At 35.2% G+C, this 23,381-nt stretch overlaps 1 protein-coding gene across 13 annotated transcripts in view; it reads right to left on the bottom strand.

Annotated features, from left to right (window-relative positions):
- Window positions 1-23,381, bottom strand: part of MAP2 (microtubule associated protein 2) — a 291,178-nt gene that overhangs the window by 204,956 nt on the left and 62,841 nt on the right. For all 13 annotated transcript variants that reach the window (XM_038585596.1, XM_038585598.1, XM_038585604.1 and 10 more), the window contains exon 2: window positions 9,044-9,093. The gene's annotated coding sequence lies outside the window, so the exon portion shown is untranslated. The remainder of the gene's footprint in view (window positions 1-9,043; window positions 9,094-23,381) is intronic.

Genomic DNA, 23,381 nt, shown 5'->3' with positions numbered 1-23,381 from the left:
AACTATTAACATGTAACATGTATTTCTTATGTTGTGTAATACATTGTGAAATATAAGAAAAGGTGATCCCACTACACTTAAACACCTATATAAGATAGCCTAGCCTGAATGTACAATTTTTTTTTGTCATTGGTTTCACCTAGCCTACACAGCTGCTTGCAACATACTACTAATAGTGGAAAATTTATTTCCTAATTTCCAATGAGTTAAAACAGGTGGAAAATCTCAAAGGGAAACTAAATATAAAGGTCCTCTCCCTATGACATTATTGCCAAATTGTCATCTGTATTACATCTCTGAGTCCCTAAAAGATAATGGAAAATTAAGTGGAATTTGGAAGTGCTTGCATCTATAAAGTTGCCTATTAAAGTAACCATTTTACTCAGTGACCCATTTTTTTCCATATTGTCAAACTTACCTAAAATTCTTGAACAATGAAAAAACTTGAAAATAAAAATAAAAATCACCATTAGAGGAGGGAATTGTTAATTTTTCTTTTCCTAATGGATTCAGAAATGAGGTCCTTGGTTCCTTCATGGGCTAATCTGGTTTTTTGTTTTGTTTTGCTTTTTAAAGATTCATTTATACCTGGGAGAGGGGGAGGCAGAGGAATAAAATCCTCAAGCAGACTCCCTACTGATACGGGAGCCAGAGCCTGAGTTCTATCTCAGGACCCATGAAATAATGACCTGAGTCAAAACCAAGAGTCAAGGGACACCTGCATGGCTCAGTAGGTTAAGCATCTGCCTTCCGCTCAGGTCATGATCCCAGGGTCCTAGGGTCAAGCCCCACATCAGGCTCCTCGCTCATCAGAGAACCTGCTTCTCCCTCTCCCTCTGCTGATCCCCCTACGTGTATGCATGTTCTCTCTCTCTCTCTCTTTCTCTCTCTCAAATAAATAAATAAATAAAATCTTAAAAAAAAAAAAAAAAAAACCGAAGTCAAATGCTTAACCAACTAGGCCACCCAGGCATCCCATGGACAAATCTATGCTTATAAATAAATCCCTGTGGTTTAATTTATTTTCCTCTATGGGGCTGAATATTCCTCATGGCTGGCTTAAATCCCTTTAAAATGCTGGCACAGGGATGCCTGAGTGGCTCAGTGGTTGAGCGTCTGCCTTTGGTTCAGGGTATGATCCGGGCTGGGGATTGAGTCCCTCATTGGGCTCCCTGAAAGAAGCCTGCTTCTCCCTCTGCCTATGTCTCTGCCTCTCTCTATGTGTATCTCATAAATAAATAAATAAATAAATAAATAAATAAATAAATAAATAAATAAAATCTTAAAAAATAAATAAATAAAATGCTAGCAGAGGTGTTTTTCAAAAAGTGAACTAGCTCATTCTAGTACCTTAGTCTTCTTTGTAGAAAACTAATTCTGGCAAGGCACTGACACATGGCAATAGATTTAAGGACAAGACTGAAAAGGTATTTACACTCTCTAGGTAAAACATCTTCAGGCAACAGATATCAAACTCACCCTTACTGATTATTCTGAAGGTTAATATCTTATATCTTATAAATGAAGCCATCACTAAATGGCTTCACTAAATGGCATCACTAATGGTGTATACTCATATAAGCAAGTAATTACGTTTGGATAAATGTATATTTTTGTACTTATTTTTATCCCCCAAAAGACTTTTTTATATTTTTAAGAACTATTACATTTTACAGAAATAGTCTTTTATAAAAATTGTGTCTGGTTTGTGACTAGGTTTCTCTATGCATAAAATGAGGATAATAGTACCTAAACTTTTAAATATCTATTTATATTTTAAAAACTGGCTCATATGCTTGCTCTACTTTTGAACTATAAACTTTATGTGACAGACATAAAGTATTACTGTAAGACAGAAAGGAGGGGGGAAAGAGAGAGAGACATGGGTGGATATAGAAATAGACATAGAAGGATGCGTATAATGTATTAAGTGTTTTGTTTTTATTCAGCTCTTTACTAATTTGAGTCATGGGAAGAAAAGTAAACAAAGCAAAGATTCCGAAACAACATAAGGTGATGGTCACAAGACATTGAATAATAATGGAATGAAACTAAGTTTATGTGGTTTTTCAACTAATATTTCTTTATTGCTAAATAACTGTAGGGGACTGTTTCAGAAAAGACAGTTAATTTTACAGGAACGGTCCATCAGGTGTGCCCAAAAGTAAAGCCCTTGTCGTGTTCATTAGCAAAACTCTCCAACACTAGTATACATATCTGTATAGCTATCTAACTTGTATTATTATATGTTATGCTCTTTTTTCTGCTATGTAACTGATGATTTTCTATTCTTAGATGAATAACTAATGAAAATTACTATCATGTGGATTTATAGAAGCTGAGGAAGAAGAAAGCATATCCCCTTTCAATAATACAAAGTTATTATTTTGTAATAAGTAGGCTATAAAAGAAATAAAGGATTTCTAAATGAATGGAGTCCTTACATAAGAAGAAAATGTACTTCTTATGTTTTTAAATCCTCCAAACTTCCCTAATAAGATATAGGCCCAAATTAAAGTCATGGTATTCTTTAATGATATAAATAAACTGCAAAAAACATCAGCTGTGCTATTCTTTGGAACAACATTCTTTCTTGTCCATGAATTCAGGAAAAGACTAAAAATTGGCTGATCTGTGAATTAAATCCACAGGATTGATTTCAGAAGCAAGTGGTTTATGTGAAAACATAGCCAAGGGGCTGTCCTTTGTAGCCATTTGATACTATAAACATTTAGTTAAGAAAAAAAGACTCAGCTAGAATTTTTTTTTCAACATGGAAAAAATAGACTCATTAGCAGTTACTTAATATATTTCCAGTGAGTTGTATTTTTCTGCTTGTCCTCTGTGGCATCAACAAGCCTAGTTCCTCAGTATGTCAAGACTCTGTCAAAATAAAGGAGCGTATTTTCTGGAAACGTATTTTCCTGAGGTATTTCACTAGACCATGTGAGGAGATTGAGAAGTGATAGCAAGTTTGCCTGTGGTTAGGTTCTGGGCAGACTACCCCATAATATGTCACTTTGGCATATTGATTATTTTAAATAAAAGTTACTTAAGGAACAGCCAGTGCAAGAAAGACACTCTGACCCTCTTTTGTCCTTCTGAAAGCAGGAAATAAATCTCCTTTATGAAAGGTACTCTCCCTGTACCAGGAGGTAAAGAGATACCTTATCGCCAGAGAGAAGGAATTCAGAGTCCAAGAGGCTGTATAAATAAACCTTGTTACTTCCTCACTAATTTACTATCCCTAAGCCCAAACTTCTTTATCTTGTCAATTTTTCACAAATTTATTGTTTCTTTGTCTAAAAGGTATAAAAGCTGCCTGCTTTGGTCACTTCTTTGAGTCCCATATTTTTATGAGCTCTTGTACAAAATTAAATCTGTTTGTCTCCTGTTAGTCTGTCTTATATCACTTTAATTATTAGGCTAGCCAAAGAACCTAAAAGGAAAGAAGGCACAACTTTTCCTCCCTTACACTTGTCACCCCCACTTCATTCTGCCCCAACCTCTCCCATTCCAAATCATGTCACAAAGCTTGGGTGTTTTTTTTTTTTTTTTCAATGTTTGTAACGGGAAAGGATTACTTTTTATACAAAGGAAGAAAGAAGCATTTATGATGCTTCAGATTTCGGAAAGCTGCACAGGGGAGAGCAAATTCTCCCTAGATCCAACTGGTCTTTCCAGTTTGAAATGTGATGCTAGCAGCTTTGTATCTCTCCTTAAAGTGGTAAGCAAATAATTAGGCATTTTACAAATCTTTCTGGAATCTCTAAGTCACTTTGTCACATGACAATCCAGTAATTAGAATTCTGGGTAAGTTTTCATCCTAAGTATATTTATTTATACTATTATTAAATTATGCTAAACATAAGAATAAAGCAGAATGACAAAACAATCACCATTCTTATACCTTCACTTTTTAAAATTCCTCAAGTTAAACCTAATGATTGTTACTGTTTCAAATGTCTTTTGAGTGATTTGTTCAAAGTCCTTACTTTTTTGCTCAGATTTTTCTGTCACCAGGGAAGAAAATACAATGACTAATAATTATTAGGATATATATACATATATATATGTATATATATTTAGCTGTATATTTAGTTTATAGATATGTAATAAAATTGTTCTTTGAGGCTTCTAATCTTTATAATTTATAAAATAAGCATTTCCTGGATGTCTACTCTTATATGGCCTGACTAGGGCATGAGACAAAATGGCAAAGATACCAGTTGCTATGAGTTAGCAGGAGTGAAAGGAAATGTCCAGAATTAATCATAACATAAAGAAGTATGAGCAAATGCTATGAGGGCTGTGTGAAAAAACATGACACAAGTGGGAGCAGAAATATGGATTCTCTCTGAGGTGGTCCCGAAGGTTGAGTATGTAGCTGGTCAAAGACTTATTTGTCTTGATTCTGCAAAGCTCAAAACACAAAGCTTACTCAGAAGAAACACAAGAGTATCCTCTCTCCCCACTCCTATTAGAGTATTCACATTTTCTACATTATTTTTTCTTAAGTGAAAATCCGCTCAATTGTGCAATATGCTGCTTAGTTTGTTAATAGTATCTTTAATAAAAAATAACTATCATTCAGCAGAGCATATAGAAATTAGTCTCTGGTCAGTTTAAAATGCATATAAATGTCAGTTTATATATGTATAAAACTTCTGGCTTCATTTATATATTTTGTTTTATGACAATAATTTAAAGATCTTCATTAGGTTTATTCCCTGTCTTAAGAGAAGCACCAGAATTTATTAGTCATGTAAAACCCAGGGATTTTGAATACTCACTATTTAAAACTCCTAACTGTGCATTACCTCATTTAATCTTTAAGTGAAGTATAAGTTATTTTTCTTCCCATTTTACAGATAAGATACTGGAATCAAAGAACTTGATGGCAAGCAGCTCGGTAGTATGGAAACATATACGAAACATCAGAATTGGAGGCAGAAGTAGTATTAGAGTTAGGGAGGCCCAGGTCCAAATTGAAACAATAAGATACTGGAAATAGTCTGAATGTCCAACAATAAGTAAAACAGTGAAAAAAATCATAGCATAGCTATAGGATAAAACATCACATAGCTATTAAAATCACATTATCAAGTAACCAGAAGGTACAGAATATAGTTTAACTTCAATTTTGTGAAAACAAAGCAAGACAAAAAGTGGAGGGAAATATACCAAAATATTGGTAGCAGTATTATTAATAAAGAGAAAAAAAGAAATTGGAAAAATCAATACACATATTTTAAAGGTAAAAAGTGTGCAAAATGTTTTAAAAAAATCAGTATAAAGTTTAACTTTCTAGTTTCTGGACTTTACAATGATTCCCTTTTGTAATAACTTTAGAGAATGATGTTTCTTCCTAATCTAAAGTCAGTAATACTGTGTTTCATAAAATCTAAGGTAAGATCCATCATAAGACATTTCATTTGAGGAAGAAAGAAAATATCTGCCAACTTAACTATGGCATTTTTTTTTATTTTACATGGTTTAATGTGAAAAAATCTTAGAATTGATAAAATATTACAAGGATATTTCTTTTTTTAAAATTTTTATTGGTATAATTGACATAGAGCATCACATTACTTTCAGGTATATAACATGATTCAGTATTTGTATAGATTGCAAAATGATCACCATTAATGGTCAGTTAAATCTGTCACCTTACAGTTATAAAATTTAATTTTCTTCTGATGACAACTTTTAAGATCTACTGTCTCAGCAACTTACAAATATGCAGTACAGTATAGTTACCATGCTGTATATTACATCCTCATGACTTATTTATTTTAATACTGAAAGTTTGTACCTTTTGACTCCCATCACCCATTTCACCCACTACCCATGCTTCTGCTTCTGGCAGCCACCAATCTGTTCTCTGTATCTATGAACTTGGGTTGTTTTTTCTCTTTTTCTTTTCTTTTTAAGATTTCATATATAAGTGAGATCATATGGTATTTGCTTTTCTCTGATTGACTTACTTCATTTTAGCATAATGCCCTCAATGCTTACTAATGTTGGCACAAATGGCAAAATTTCATTCTTTTCTATGGCTAAATAATATTCCATCTTGTATACACACATGTGCGCATGCACACATCCCACATCTTCTTTATTCATCCATCAATGGACACTGAGGTTGTTTCCATACCTTGACTATTTTAAACAAGGCTGCAGTGAGCATGAGGGTCCATATATCTTCTTCAGTTAATGTTTTCATTTTCCACAGATAAATACCCAGAGGTGAAATTGCTGGATTATAGGCTAGCTCTATTTTTAACTTTTTGAGAATGGTTAACTGTTTTGTTTGTTTTACACAGTGGCTGCAATTTACATTCCCACCAACAGTGCACAAGGGTTTTCTTTTCTATATAAGAGCCTTGCCAACACTTGTTGTTTGTCTTTTAGATACTGGCCATTCTGACAGGCATGAGGTGACATCTCACTATGGTTTTGATTTGCATTTCCCTGATGATTAGTGATGTTGACCATCTTTTCATGTATCTATTGGCCATAGATATGTCTTCTTTGAAAAAGTGTCCTATTTAGTCCTTTATCCTTTTTTTAATCAAATTGTGTTTCTGCTATTGAGTTATATATATATATTTTGGATTCTTCATCAAATATATGATTTGCAAATATTTTTTACCATTCAAATAAGTTGCCTTTGCATTTTGTTCATGGTTTCCTTTGCTATGCAGAAGTGCAAGGACATTTCTGATATCCTATTTTATATATCCCTATCTAAAACTTGCTTTCATCTAGCAAGTCATTTTGCTTAGTTAATATTAAGAAGAAGCTTTTCTATGAGGGAAACCTTTTTTTTTTTTTTTTCCTGAAGCAAAAGAACTTAGCTCTAGTTTAGAAAAGAATAGTAATTTTCATTATATATATTTATTTTATGTTGAGAATCTGTTTCTGGTGAATTAATATATTTTTTAAAAGATTTGCTAAATCTAGCTACTTTTCCAAAATATGATTTAGAAAACTACCAAATTTAATTTATTCTCAGTTGAAAAGTAAAACAATACCAATTGTGCTGAACCACACATATACATGTAGGAAACCTAGCAATATGAAAGATGTAAATACATTTCCATTTCTATATATATTTTATATATTTTCATTGATACATTTATTTTGGAATATATAAGTCATTCTGACTCTCCACAACTAGACTAAATACAGGAAACTCTACACATGGAAGATGGGTAGTGGATCAGATCAAGAAAAGTTTTTATGTATAACTCTTAACAGTTTTTTTTTTAATTTAATAAAATACTTATTTTTTTACATGCTTCTTATCTTTTTCTTCTTTCTGAAAAGTGGCCAAAATGGGATGAGATTTCAAGTTGCCATGTTGACCATACTAACCATAAAACAAACCATAAAGAGGGACAAAATATGATTTATGTAAAATGAAAAAGTAACAATTCAAAGCTAACCCTGTGTATGAAAATATTCCTGATTCAAAGATTTATACTTTGCCAACAATCTCATTCTACTTGTAATTTCTGCTTGGCAGATGGATAGGGGCTAGCAGGGAAAGAAGAGAAGCAAAAGTTCAAAGTCTTACAAGAAATTCCATGTTTAAATATGTGCAAGCTTACACAAAAATGTACTGAGTAGTGAATATGAAAGGAAGCCAGGCTAAGCACCTTCAATAAATTCAACTCCAAACTAAATGAACACAAATAATACAGGTTACAGAGATTTTAACTATCCTCATGTAAACATTATACTTTCTTCCTTATTGTTTCTAATTATCAGTAGGCATGATTCCAACATAGTCTATTTACTACAATCCATGTGTATTTCAAGGATAGGAAAGCACAGTTTGTACATGAAAAAGAGAAATAACAGTCCTGCATCTGTGTGTTTGTGTGTGTATGTATCGGGGCGGAAGAATGAGGTCAGAATTTGAAGCCAGGAAAGGTACATATTTACTGTATGCCTGCTATTGTGCTAGACTCTGCAATTTGAAGGGTAAATATGGGGCTTTGAAGCCTAAATTCCTGATTAATGTAAGCATAAATGACAAGCCAATGTTTTTCTTTATGTTAATCATTAATCAAAGCCCCATACAAAAAAATTAGCAACATCTGGCATTTTGTTCCTACATGAGCAACAAAAGCCCTCGTTTCATTCAGGGATTAGTTTTTTTCTTTTGTTATAAAATCTAAATACATATTCTAGAGAAGAACATAGAAGGGATAAATGAAATTTCAAGCCCACCGATGTAAGCGCCCTCTAATGCTATGTTACTACTTAAACTCAGTTAAGCTGGTTTAGGGTCTCCCATGTAAACAAGGAATAAGAAAATAGAACAAAAGGAATGCCATCTTAACACTTTTGCCAATTAATTGAAGTTTGCATTTGATAAGCAATGTTTCAGCTCTACCCTCCTTAGGAAACGTGACTACCAAACTCTGCTTCAAGTGTTTTCCTTGCAAATTCAGGAAGCTGACCATTCTTCCTTAAAAAAAAAAAAAAAAGATTTATTTACTATTTTAGACAGGGTAGGGAGGAGGAGAAGGAGAGGGAGAGAGAGAATATCAGGTTGACTCCCCATTGAGCACAGAACCTGACTCTTGATCTCCAGACCCTGAGATCATGACCTGACCTGAAACCAAGAGCTGTACATATAACGGACTACACCACCCAGGGATCCCAGGAAGCTGACCATTCTTTAAAATATTAGCTAGCATTACCAAGAAGTAATTCCTTTGGTTTCTGTATTTATTAAATGAATACAGTAGAATTGGATCTTTTCATTTGATAACATTCAGCTAGTAAGACAGGTAAAACAAAGGAAACAATAGTTGATAATTGAAGTTGATACTAACTAGGAAAGCAAATGCTACTCAGGAAAACATGTGTGTTAAGTGCCCCAAGCCTGAAATGTATCCATTTTTCATTAAGTTTCAGCTTTCTACACTACACTCTGCAAGAGTTATTTGATCCAGCTGTCCAAATCCCAAGATGCTTCTATTTTATTTCACAGCTTATTAATTATCAATATAAACACATCACCAACCTTAATTCCAGCCAGCAGTTCCAAGATACCCTGGATCAGATCAATAAAGTCTGAAATATAAACACAAAAACATTCTGTAAATGAAATCAATTGAATGATTCAATCTTTTATTTTACTAAGGAAGAAGATGAAGTTACTTGGTTTCTTGCACCATAAAGTGTACTAGCTGACAACACACACATTTACAACAATGGGGGTTATGGAGTTATAAAATGTTAGATTACTTTCTATATACTCATCTAACAAGATCTATTAAATGCCCTAATTTGGTCCTATGTAAAGCAGAATAATGCTTGTGCTTATATTCTAAGATATCAACCAAAAAAAGTTTTTTAAACAAATTCCGTACTCCGTGTACTATCACTTCTCTTGAAAGATGTTTAATCGAAAATAATGAAATAATAAAATAAAAATAAAATACTAATAAAATAATAATAAAACTACTGCATTTGGATCCTTAATATGGTCTAAAAATCTGCAGATTTTTAGTTCAGGATCAACAATCTGTTTAAAGACAACAAAAGTCAAATAAAACAATTCCAGTGGCAACCTATCCAACCATCCAACTTCCCAAGGCTTTCTTACACTTAAGCCTTGCCACTAAATTATGCTGAAAAGCACACTGTCAAATGGAAGTCCATAGAAGGTACATCAAGGACAAAAGCAAACCCAAAACTTCTGTGCCAAAAGTCAGCCTGTCTTTTGGACAGTTAGTAAAGAAAATAACTAAAATGACTTGAGTAAAATTCCTGACTTGCTGCAGGGAGTGTCTATGGCTAAATCTCCAATTAAAAAAAAAAGTTAGTTTCCAAAAGTGTGTTTGTGAGTTAACGGCTTAGAAGCTAGAATATGTTCCACATGACATTGTTACAAATGGTTCATTATTAGACTCCTACGTGAAATCCAAAAGCTTAATGAACTGTAAATGCTAATTATTTAATGAAAAGAACAGTTTAAAATAAGATTCATACACTCCAGTGAGTTATGTTAATTAGCTTACCTATAGTAATCATTTCACTCTGTACTTACAAGCATCATGTTATCCATCTCAAATATATAGTTTTTATTAAAAGATAACAAAAAGGAAATACTAGTAGACCAGTAAAACGGAAAACTAGAATTAGAAATGAAACTCCTCCTTTTAAATCTTAAGGGTAGGTGCTTAAAAAAGTGAACTTTATTATACAAGAATGAAGTGATAGGTGGATAAATTTGTGAAGGTGAAAAAAAAGAATGTGGAGACATTTTGACGGACTTTCAAGATTAACCATTTGAATAGGTCTACTTTCACTTCAAGCACCTGACTTTATTTAACTTTGATAAATATATTATTCTTTTTTTATAAAGCCACCAGGATGCCACTGTAAATTCAGAGAAGGATAAAATATCTTTAATTCATGAAGAAACACAGCAACATCCATCAGGCCCAACACAAACTACAAAATTGAAGTAGTTCACAGGTTCAGTATCAGATTACCTTACATCCATTTCAATGATACGATAACTTTGTAAAGTTGGATTTTTTATAATGTTTGTAATAGAAAAGCAAATAGTGCACGAAAGCCACTGTGGACTAAGACACAAGGATGAGAACAACCAAGCTGACTCCTGGCTTTGAGGGCTGGGCTATACCCAGCAGGTACACACACACACACACACATTAGTAGGTAATTGTGGGTTTCTAAGTATGAAGTAAAAAGATTTTTCATTCAATTTTCATGTAATTTTTTGCAAAAGGCAACCAAGTTGTTAGGATATCCATATTTATTTTCCTAATTAAATGGAGCTGTAAAGTCTTTCTTTTGACCTATAGGCTGCCATGAAAAAAATTATGAGACACTCAGGATGCCATAAACTGAGAAAGTTTGGGACACTCACTGATATTAAGCGCAGTTTTTTTGTTTGGTTTGGTTTCAGTTTTGCTCCAGAAATTTAAAGAAAAAAGAAAGCAGGAAAGAATAAACAAAGAAAAAGGACCAGTAAAGGAGAGAGAAAGGAAAGGAGAGGAAGAAAACTTTTCCTAAAATAGGAAGGAAAATATGGGCAGAGCAGCAGCCAACAGTGGGTCAACACTGAATGAATGTACATGCGGCTGTGTGCACTATATATATATATACACACACACACGTGCGCATGTGTGAGCGCCCTACAAGCCTCAATTTACCATTTGGCCACAGCTACTTCTCTTCATGCTATCTGTATCCTCATATCTTAATATTCTTTGAAATAGGTTAGATCTTATCTTTTTGACAGGCACTTTCAAACATATACATACTTTCCCAGTAAAAACAAAATGATACTTAGGAAGTTTGCAAAAGCCAGGCTTCATGGCACAAAAAAACAGGCTGCTGTATGTGTTTCGTACATGGGGAGAAATTCTAAATTGCTGTCACCACTGTCCTCCCCCCAAACCCAGCCCTGCCTCCAAAAACTTCTAGTTTCTTTTTCATATAGCATGAGCCATATGCAAACTCTATTTAAATGTTAATATTATTTTAGCTGTGAGAACCTTGTAGTTGAACCCATAGGCTTAGCAAGGTGTTTAGCACGCAGAAGAATGTAAGTATTTGTCAAATGAATGAGTGGGACACCTAGGTGGCTCAGTGGAGTAAGTGTCTGCTTTCTGCTCAGGTCATGATCCCAGGGTCCTGGGATTGAGCCCCAAGCCCCGGAGTCCAGAGAACCTGACTCTTCCTCCGCCTGCTGCTACCCCTGTTTGTGTGCTCTCACGTGTTCTCTCTCTCTCTCTCATAAATAAATAAATAAATAAATAAATAAATAAATAAATAAATAAATAAATATTTTTTTAGAACGGAAGGAAAGTGATTTGTGTGCTTTTCTGATGCTTCACCAAATTTAAAGAAATAGTTGAAATTCCCTTTTTGGCAGAAATAAGAAAAAAACATCCTTGTCCCAATTGACTGGCATCAAAAATATTTAACGGAAACAAAGTTCTGAGGAAGAAGAGGTGCTCATTTTTGACCTGGTGGATTTAGGCTTGCTTGGGCTTTTAAGGTTTTTGTGTTGTTTGCATGTTTTTCTTATCTTCAGGGGAGCACTTCCATTTGCAGCAACAGCAGCTGCTTTGTAAATAACTCTCTACATCTTTTTTTTTCTATTCAACTCAGTTATTGAGCAAATAGGCACAGAATAGTGAAGATTTATGTTGCCCTAAGGCTCTATCTTCACTGTGAACATCTGCCATTTCAAACACACAGGTCAAGACTCTTTGTGTAGTACTCTGCTAAACAATGCCCTAAGCATAACTCAAATGAAATTCTTTTCAATAGGATTCAGCATCTGCTTCCAGGCAGCTTAACTTATCAGCATATAAAAGCATCACTTCTCCATCCTCTTGCTCCACCACAAAAAGGTAGGGGAAATGTCAGAAAATAATCTTGAGAGTTATCTGCTAAAGCTTTTTTCCCTCCTCTCTTTTCCAATAAGAAATGATCTCATACCTACATACTGTAAATCATATTGTGATGAGGCGATCAAATTATAAACTCCATATCAAGCTGAAGTATGCTTGTTTATACCTCATGCAAAATAAAAATTGAAAATAGCAGACATATTTTAGCTATTAGATTATCAAGGTTCATTGTCAATTGAAAAAACACCTTTCACACTTGCTGCACTTTTCCCTTCTTAAAATTACATGTGAATCTCAATTTACAGAAACTGTTGCTGCTTGAGTAACAGAAAAGTTACTGCTTGAGTTTCAATTTATAAAGGTAGGGAAAATTGCAGTTGCAAGACAGATTAAAAATCAATTCTATTAAAAAAATAACTTAAGTGCTCTTTGTTTATAATATTTTTTTAATGTAGAGTAGTTCTGTGTTTTGGGTTTTTTTTTTTTAATAGCCTTATATAGTATTTCAGGGATCCAAAGTTCTTTGCCATCAAAGAGCTTAGTTAGAATGTGGTGGGATGGTGCGGTGGTTATGAAAAGCCAAAAGACAAAGGCTATGATACAAAGCAGAATATGCCTGCTGTCACAGAGAAATACCAGCAAAGAGCTACAGGAGATCAAAGGAGAAAAAAAACACACACACAACAAAATCCTATTATATAGATAAGGATTCACAGAGGTTGTGCCTTTGAGTTGGGCCTTGAAGGAGGTAAAGGATTTTGATAAGTGGAGATGGAATGGGAAGAAGACCAACTCAGACAACAGACTCAGCAAAAACAAAGTAATGAAAGAAGCCAATGCCAGGGGCTGTCTGTACAAACACCTGCAGTCCTACCTGACTGGAATAGAACACACAAGAAAAACACTAACTGGGTGAGAGGCTAAGTTGGGTCTGTATAGGGTAATAACCTTGAATGACAAGCTGAGGAGGCTACATAATTAAATATATTTAATTTTGTATGCTAAAGTGAACCCCTGAAGGTTTTAAATTCAAGAATGGCATAATTAGGTAACTGAATCTGGCAACACTGTGTAGACTGGATCAGAGATGAGAGGAGATTAAAGAAGAACCAACCACTTAGGTGGCTCCATCCCAAGTACCAGTAAATGATAACGAAGAGTCAACTCAGGTAGAGACAGTGTCAGTGCAAAGGAGGAAGAATGTTCTAACTACTGTATGGGCAAGTATCTTAGCTCAGGCTGCCACAACAAAATGCCATAGATGAGGTGATTTAAACAACAGAAATGCATTTTCCCACAGTTCTGGAGGCTGGAAGTCCTCGATCAGAGTGCTGGCTTGGTCAGATTCTGATAAGAGCCCTAATCCTGGCTTGTATGTAGCCACCTTCTCACTGTGCCCTCATACAGCCACTGTCAAAATGAGGGCCCCACTTTCATGACCTGATTTAACATCTACCTCCTTTTTTAGCTCCCCCCCCCCTTTTTTTTAAAGATTTTACTTATTTATTCATGAGAGACATAGGGAGAGAGGCAGAGACATAGGCAGAGGGAGAAACAGGCTCCATGCAGAGATCCCGACGTGGGACTTGATCCCGGGACTCCAGGATCACATTCTGGGCCGAAGGCAGACGCTCAACTGCTGAGCCACCCAGGGATCTCTTAGCCCCTATCTCCTAAACACAATCACTTTGGGGTTAGAGCTCCAATACATGAGTTTTGAGGCCATACAATTCAGTCCACAGTGGTGTATATAAGCTATGGGATGAGGGGATTGGTTGATGGGAAAGGTACAGGACAGAGAAAAGGAGACAGAGGCAGAAGAATTCTGTGGCTGACTCCCAGAAAGATGGTGTAATTCTTAGGAACAAGTAAGACTGAAAGATCAGGTTTCTGGGCAAGAATAGAGGGTGATGGGGCTTCTTCAGACACACTGAGTTTCCAGACACACTGAGTTTCTAGATAAATACCACATCGAGAGAAGGTATTTATCAGATAACTATCCTATTCATGGAGAGTATGATTTATGTGATATGGGAAAAAAATGAAATTTTCCTTTATATTAAAACAGAACAAAAAGGAAAGAAACTTGTGGTGATATAATCAGGCTAAAATGTATCAGTATAAAATCAGAAGTATATGTGTGTGTTCCAAATCATAGACTTAGGTTGTCTAATCACCCCATGTTGTTGCATATTTAATTATTACTTTGATAGGCAGATACAACTTTTATAGAGTACTGGCCCCATGTAGACCGACATTGGTCTTAACGCACGCTGTATTATGCCTGCCCGGACTGTGGGCTGCTCTAGGTCAGTGACCAGCGATCCATGTTTGTATCTCAAGCACTTAGTGTGGTATGTAGCATAAAAACAGGGATCTAGCTATAAATGTGGAATGAGTCACTCTCCAGAAAAAGAGGCTGAGTCATGGGCGCTCCAACTAATTACACCTCTAGACTTTGTATTATTCATATAAAACAACATCGTAGGAAGCTAGGCACTAGGTATGATTCTTAATGGAATGTTCTGTACTTGGACATGTTTGCTGTAGCTGCTATAATAATGACTGCAAATAGAGGTTAAGACTAAAGAGGACCAGTTACATGTGTCTAATTCACCCATCTACTGTCACAACACAGAACAAAAAAAATGACTGGATGATACAGCAACTGGATAATAACAACTCATTTAAAGTGAAGAACTTTGGTCATGGAATTTGTTTTTTTGGTTTGTTGTTTGTTTAGATTTTATTTATTTATTCATGAGAGACACAGCAAGAGGGGCAGAGACACAGGCAGAGGTAGAAGCAGGCTCCCCATGAGGAGCTCAATGCAGGACTCGAATCCAGGACCCTGGGATCATGCCCTAAGCCAAAGGCAGACGATCAACCACTGAACCACTCAGGTGCCCCAGAATTTGTTTTTTGAAAACTATTGTACTATTTCAAAATAGTACAAAAATACAAGCAATAATAGGAAATGATCATTAAGTGTTTATATAACTTAGGCATTGTACAAGATATGCCATATGCTTTATCCATGTAATCCTCAAAAGACCAAATACAGCAGATACTATTATTACTCCCAGGAGGAAACTAAGCTTATAAAGATTAAACATTCAGCACCTATGGATCAAGATTCCTATGAACTGACATTACACAAACATCATCTATTAAGGCAAAGAAATAACAGAAGTCACACACAAAAAAAGAAATAACAGAAGTCAGAGACAAAATGAAATACATATATTTGAGTGTATGGTCTGTGTATATTTATATATTTGCACATTCTTTCATCTCTTGTTTTAAGATATCAATGGTTCTTCCTGTGTGTTTCCTTAAGAAATCCTAGCATATTCAAATTCAGGCACAAACAGAGAGGGTAAGCATGCTTTACAAAAACTACTTAAAAAAAAAAAAAAAAAAACTACTTAAAAACAAATGACAAATTTTGGAAATAGAAAGAGCTCAGTCTCCTGTAGTTCTTCCATTAAGTATTTTCAGTGGGTCAAAAATTTGAAAATGGTATTATTTATTTTTAAAGAAACTTTTTGTTGACACCACCTCAAAGGTCTATGGTAAAAAGGCCTTACATATTCTCATCCAAGAGTCTTTAGGTTTTTTTCTTTCTTTATAATTTTTATTTTATTCATGTTAGGCATATAATAGTTTAAGAAGTTAACCTATTCAAGACTTATGATGAAACACAGCAGTAAGAAGCATGAGTCATTTGAGAGTTAAAATGTATCTGAATAATGCTGTATTTATTTTCACAGTGAGATAGTATACTTGAGTGACAACAGAATCTGCAAAAGCCAATAAGCTTATTTTTCTTCAGGGTGAAAAATCTGTTTTTCATCCAAACCGTTAGTCTTTAAAATCCAAGGTCTCCTTTGAAATGGTTTTATAGTAAAGTAAATGTATTATTAATTATCTATTCAAATTCTTTAGTGGAGAATCTTGTCATTAGTACTTAGATTTACAGCTGAGATTTGGAAAGATATAGGAAACACAGGAGACACTCATCAAGAAGGAGAAATGTTGGTTCTGTCTAACGGGATATTTCTTTTAAAGATTTTATTTATTTATTTGAGAGAGTGTGCAAGTACATGTGTGAGTGGGGAGTGGAGCAGAGGGAGAGAGAGAATCTGAAGCAGATTTCATGCTGAATGTGGAGCCTGGGGCAGGACTCAATCTCACAACCACTAGATCATGACCTGAGCAGAAACCAAGAGTTGAATGCTCAATCAACTGAGCTGCCAGGTGCCCCTAACATCATGATATTTTTTAGGATTAAAGTCACAACCTTGATTTTCTCCAGTTCAGAAAGCACACATTCTCCTAGGCTTACCAACAGGTCATTTTGTCATCTCAGTGAAACTGGATTTCAAAGGAATGTGTAGTTAAAGACAATCCTTAAACAATAAAGTATATCTGTTACTCAAAGCTCCAATTTCCTGAAAACTCTAGTAAAGTACTAACAAGCCAAATTGGAGCATTCCACACATTTCTGAACCTATTTCTCTGAGTCACAGGCTTTCTCCTGGGTGAATCCAGGTATACTTAACTCCTACATATGTTGTTATTATAACTCATTTCCATCAAAATTTAATTGATTTAATGAAGAACTGCAAATACCCAAAAGAGGTATAAAAAGACTGACTTCAGAACTATTATTATAGAGAACATTTTAATCCATTTTAATATTCTTATTGCATTTCATGTTACATACAAAGGACCATAAAAGGTTAGAATTTATACATAATAATGGGAAATCCTATAGCTAGAACAAATGTAGCTGCAGCAAAAGCTAGGGTTTCCTGTAAGTCTAAAAGCATTAATGTAGGAAACAGATCTGCTGTTACCAATGTTAAATATTAAATACTTTCTTAGACACCCTCAACTGAATAAACAGGGGCTAAAGCTTTAATTTTCCCCCAAAGTATCACTGAACCAAAAAGCATTAAAGTGTAATGAAAATAACTTAAATTAGCTATACATGTCTTCCCTATATTTCACATGTAGGCACGCCTATACTTATCATTTCCTTAACCATTTATTTAAAACTATAAAGAAAATATTACAAATGGTGGTTAAATTCCTAACACGGTCTATTTAATCCCCAGTCTAATTGAAGCAGTGCTGCATAGCTCAAGAGAATGTGTAAAGCCTGACAGTGATCCAAGACCTGGCTTCCTTGTTATATTACTGTAGGAATATTTTCCCAAGTAAATGGAGTTCACTTGGGAATTAGTTATTCACTCTTCCAACTAATGATTTCTGAATATCTGCTTCATGGCAGTCACTTTTTTCTAGGAACTGGTATATCATGATGGCCAATAAGCTATCAACAAGATCCTTGCCCTTTGCTAGCTTGCATTCCTCTATTAGAACACAAATATGTAAGATAGGGGGGATTTCTATGAAGAAAACAAAGCAGGTAAGAGGTGAGTGGATGAATGGTAGTTGGGAGCCTTCTCTATCACTCAATTTCAGCAACAAGAAGTAGAAGCTGAAATGGCATTTATTGGAACAAGAAAGCTATATCTTCACCTGCTGCCCTTCAGAGGGCAACAGTTCAACCAGCAGATCCCTGGCTTTCCACTGGCCTCAAGTTGGAAAGTGCAAATGTAACACTTTCATGTGCATTCTCAAAATACACCAAAAATGCAGTTTGTGAACCAGTGTGGGGTTTTAGTGGTAGTGTTGGTGCAAACACTTAAACACTTTACATCTGTAGACTTTACATCTGTAGACTACACATACACCGTGTCGCTTAATCCTGTAAACTAAGATACCTTTGTTGACCTAGATTTAGTTGGCTCTGACTCATTACAGGCATTATACCTGCTTCCCAATGAAAAGCAATCTCTAGTAATGGGTTATCCTCCATTGTTAGCTTGCCAAAATGTCAAATGTCATGCAAGAAAGAAAATAATCGAGAGACAAAGGAAAACAAGTGACCTAATTTTTGATTCACTCATGTACTGAAATATCTCCAAATAACAGCATGCCTTTCATTTCTGAACTTTTGACATAAGAAAAAAAAGATGTTACAGAAGGTGGGTTCTATCATCCATTCATAATAAATTAATTCTTCTTGCTTGGGCCAGGCAGGCATAATATTACTTACAATACACTACTAAAAATTCCCGTGGGTACACAGACATCTTCAACCAGTTAGCAGAGAGGGAAATAAACTTTGACAGCACTCAGGCAACACTCACACGCTGCCCCATGTGACTCATATGATGACAACCAGCAGTAGCCTGGACAGCTGGTCATCCTGTCACTTCTTGGGGCACTCAGTGCTTGATGAGCCTAGTGCCACAGCACAGTTACTATGTATTCTCTTTAGCAGTAGGGAAAGTCAACAGGCCTTTCCCCTTCTGTAATAGGCAACCCAATCACCAATTTCTGTTGTGTGTATGTCATGGTTGCCATCATGCTGCACAACTGCTATTGTGTTTCCATCTGCCAGTTTCAGTGTGCTTTTCCAAACAGAGCTAGAAGATTTAAGTTCTTTCACAGGAACTTTTTTTTTTAAAACAATTGCTTATAGCTAACAAGGGGTATTTGAATAATTGAGCAGGCATTATTTTCTAGCCAATCCCAAATCAACAAGGCCAACATGCTAAAAAGGCAGAGTAAAAAACAAAACAAGTACTTCCTACTTTGTAATAATTCATGCGCAAGCAATTTTGTTGAGAAAGGTAAGATTCAGTATAATGATGCATCCAAGAAACTGCCTTTTGACTTTCTCATGCTGTACTAAAATCTACAGACCACGACGCGGGTCAGTAAACGTTCACAGCTGTGAAGAAGGCAGCTGGGGCATCCAACTAACTGAATGCAGGGCAAGTCATTTCACTGAACAGTCAACACAAATGGCTCCCACAATAGTTAAAATTATTTTCAGATGCAAATGAGTTTTTCTTTCTATGATCCTTAGGAAGATGAGAGAGTATAAGGTTCCTTACCATATATTTGAAAAATAGAATTAAATTTCAGGAGAATAAGGAAATGTCCTAAAGTCATCTAAATTATCAGAAACACAATGAGGTCCAGCACCAAATTTCCTAGTAATGGGTTATGATAACCTGGGTGAAGCTGGCAGAAAATGTTGCATAATTGGGGATCCCTGGGTGGCTCAGCGGTTCGGCGCCTGCCTTTGGCCCATGGCGCGATCCTGGAGTCCAGGGATCGAGTTCCGCATAGGGCTCCCGGCATGGAGCCTGCTTCTCCCTCTGCCTGTGTCTCTGCCTCTCTCTCTCTATCTGTGTCTATCATAAATAAATAAATCTTAAAAAAAAAAAAAAGAAAGAAAATGTTGCATAATTAATCTTCTGGAAGACTCTGAGGCCTCTACAAAAATCTCTCCCAGCTGTCACCCACCTTTCCAAGCTCCACACATTCCATTTAATCTCCTCCAGGATGAAAGGATGGATAGAAGAAAATGATATGTGCTCTCTTAAGACAAAACACGCTGATGTGACTTGGAAATTTTTCAAAAGATTACTACAAACCCTAACATTGCCACAAGGCAAATTGAACAGTGAAATATGACACTTTGGCCTCAACTTTCAAAATGCAGTTCTTCTTGTATATAAACAGTAATCATAATAAGTAGACTGTATCAACAAAATATAATAAGTAATTTCAAGAAAGTCTTTTTTCAACAATGGGTAAATGAGTCATGAATCTTGGTACACGTATTAGTAATAAAGTCAACATTAAAATAAGGTATATATTTCAATGCTGGGACTTTTCTTTTAGATTTATATCACTTTCTGTATTAAGTTTTCTTTAATGAACATGCACTATATCCAGTAATAAAAACATAAGCAAAAGTAATTTTTAGAAAATATTTTTTCTGTGGTCACAGTACAAAATTTCACTTTAAGAAAAATATTCTAAAAACAGAATTTGAGATCATGTTCATACTCAGTGCATTATCAGTAACTTAGATTTGACAAAGTCCTAAGGACACCTTAATGACTTTATTTCTAAAGACACTGCTTTGTGAACTTAACATTTACTTTGTGCTTCTGTTTCTAAATGCTAAACTGAGAATATTAAAATCTACTCCTACTTGATAGGCATTATAGCAATAACAAGATAATTATCATGTGTTTAATGCATCATTATTTCTGTAAAAACAGGCTATCTTTTGTAAAGGTAGATAGTTCATTTTAATCATACCACTATCATGAGTTACATTGGTATTCAAATCAGTATTACTATAAACAATTTTTAATCTTATAGAAACAAAAATTTTAGGTAGTTGGTACAATGAAAAGAAACTAGGCAATGGGTTTGAGTTGTACCATTTTTTTCTACCAATTAGTGTTTAAAAATGTATGAGCCTCAGTTTTCTCATCTTTAGAATAGGGGTAAGAATACCTATTTCACAGATTTCTTTGAGGATTATATGAGATAATATACAGATTTTATCAGAAAATTTGACATATAATAGAGGCCTAACAAATGAATTTTTTCATTCTATAACATGCTTATGCAAACTGCTTATGTTTTGAGACTGATGTTTATCTTTGCCAAGAACATTTTACCCTGAACATGTATTGCCACATGTGTCAAACAGGAAAAGGTTCACCTCGTTTTTAATAAGGCTGACTCTGATAGGCTAACATGTACTAACTCTGAAGTCAATGAAGCTGACATTAGATTTCTGATGGTGACAATTATTTTATTTAATATAAGCCTTGACTACTCATGATTATTATGGCTTTCTTAAATCAACACAATTAATTTAATGACACATTCACATGTCTATAATGTCCAGGGTTGCGTGCTACATGATCTAAGCTGTATCAGGCAAGCACAGCACTCCACTTGAAGGGAGTTACAATCCATTATACTTTCCTCTATTTTCAAAACTTAAAGACAACCTGGCTTCATAGTCAAGGGGTCTATGTCAGGGATTTTCATGTATATGTATGTTGGTATAACACTTCTTCTGTCGCTGAATTCACCTTTCTTCAGAGGAACTGATTTTATGTGCTTTAAATGGGGTTGACTATACACAATCCAACCCCACCCCAGCCTCAGTCATAGGACTTTATGGCTCAATTTACAGACTCCTTTTCCTGAGCACTTTAACTGGTTGAGAGCCTCTCCACTCTCTGGCAAATTTCCTAAACTATTTCAAGGAAAAAAAAAAAAAAAAAAACCACTTTATTTTGTAGCTTGAAAATGAATCAGCATATGCTAGGACATTAGATATTAATATTCATTATATTCATTATCCAGAATACCTTATTAATTCCTTCTCAAATAAAACTGTTTAAGTGAAGACAAGTCAATAAAACTGTGTGACCAGGAAGTGCTAGACACTTCTTCACAAAGTTGTCTCAAATCCTGAAGAGTCTACACAGCCTATTGAAATTCATTTCATTTAGTTACAGTGAGGATGTCTAGTCGAAAAATGGGCAACTCCTTCAAATATAAGACCTATCTCAGAATATCAATTTTAAAAATGTACACTTACATATTAAATCTGGAGAAGTGGGAAGCACATGAACAAAGTAAAATTGTAGAACGTTATAGTGAATGGAAGGTAGCAGCTCCTGCAAGTTGGTATTTTAATAATGTATGACAAACACCAGCAGAAACTAAATTATTTACATGAGCCTGCCTGACATACATTTGGAAAGTGGGCTGTGCAGTAAGAAAGTCTAAGTAGCTGGGATGTGCTAGGTGTCCACAACACAACCGTCTTTTACTGTTCATATTTCCTATTCCTTTCAGATGAGGTGCTGTAAATTACACTTCAAACATCCAGAAATATTTTGAAGACTTGGCAGGAGTAAATATTAGCCGGTAGTTGATAAATAAGCTAATACTCATTGATATTCCATGTTAAACACACACACACATTTGTACTAACTCATATAATCCTCTTAATACAGTTAAGAAGTAGATAATATCATGGCTACCCCCTTTTAAAGATAAAGATAATAGACCCTAAAAGTCACATGTAGGGAGCATGATCTGGATTTGAATCTGTGCTGCGTGATTTTAGAAACTGGGCTCCTAACCTAGTAATAACTGATGTCCTTCCCTTCACAGGGAAATAGCAGGTCATGGTAGCAATAAGGACACATTTACCCTAAAAAAAAAAAAAAAAAAAAAAAGGACACATTTACCCTGATTTTTTCCCCCACTTTCTTCTCCCCACTCCTAACTAACCCAAACCAAGTTCTATAAAACTTTAGCTCTGGGAGCCTGGGTGGCTGGGTGGTTGAGCATCTGCCTTCCACTCAGGGTGTGATCCCAGTGTCCTGGGATCGAGTCCTGCATCGGGCTTCCCACAGGGAGCCTGCTTCTCCCTCTGCCTAGGTCTCTGCCTCTCTCTCTGTGTCTCATGAATAAATAAATAAAATATTTTTAAAAATATAAATAAAGTAATCCAGCAATATTTTTAACGTCAGAACGTGAGGGTAGAGGGAGGAAGGGAGGGAGCAGTGGGAGAAAGAGAGGTTAGAGGGAGTAAAGGAAACATTCATAGAGACAGAGCCAGACTTAATTTTCCACTTATTATTAAATAACCACTTTGCTTTGGTTAAAGAATAACTGAATAACTTAACATTCTTCCACTACCCCCCTCCACTAAGTGCAGTAGTGAAGGGTTTCAGGCATAGAATGAACCTCACATACCTATACCTAAATAAAGTAAATAAAAATTAAAAAAAAATACAACCATACTTACATATAACAGTTTGATTCTTTCATAGTTAGTTGTTCTGGTTGTCCCTTTTATAATATAACTTTTAAACCATTTTTTAAAAGATTTTATTTATTTATTCATCAGAGACACACACAGAGAGAGAGAGAGGCAGAGACAAAGGCAGAGGGAGAAGCAGGCTCCATGCAGGGAGCCTGACATGGGACTTGATCCCGGGTCTCCAGGATCAGTCCCTGGGCTGAAGGCAGGTGCTAAACCACTGA

Source organism: Canis lupus, chromosome 37, assembly GCF_011100685.1.
Source record: "Canis lupus familiaris isolate Mischka breed German Shepherd chromosome 37, alternate assembly UU_Cfam_GSD_1.0, whole genome shotgun sequence".
NCBI lineage: Eukaryota > Metazoa > Chordata > Mammalia > Carnivora > Canidae > Canis > Canis lupus.
The sequence above is the reverse complement of the archived record's forward strand: the minus strand, read 5'-3'. Positions and strand labels throughout refer to the sequence as shown.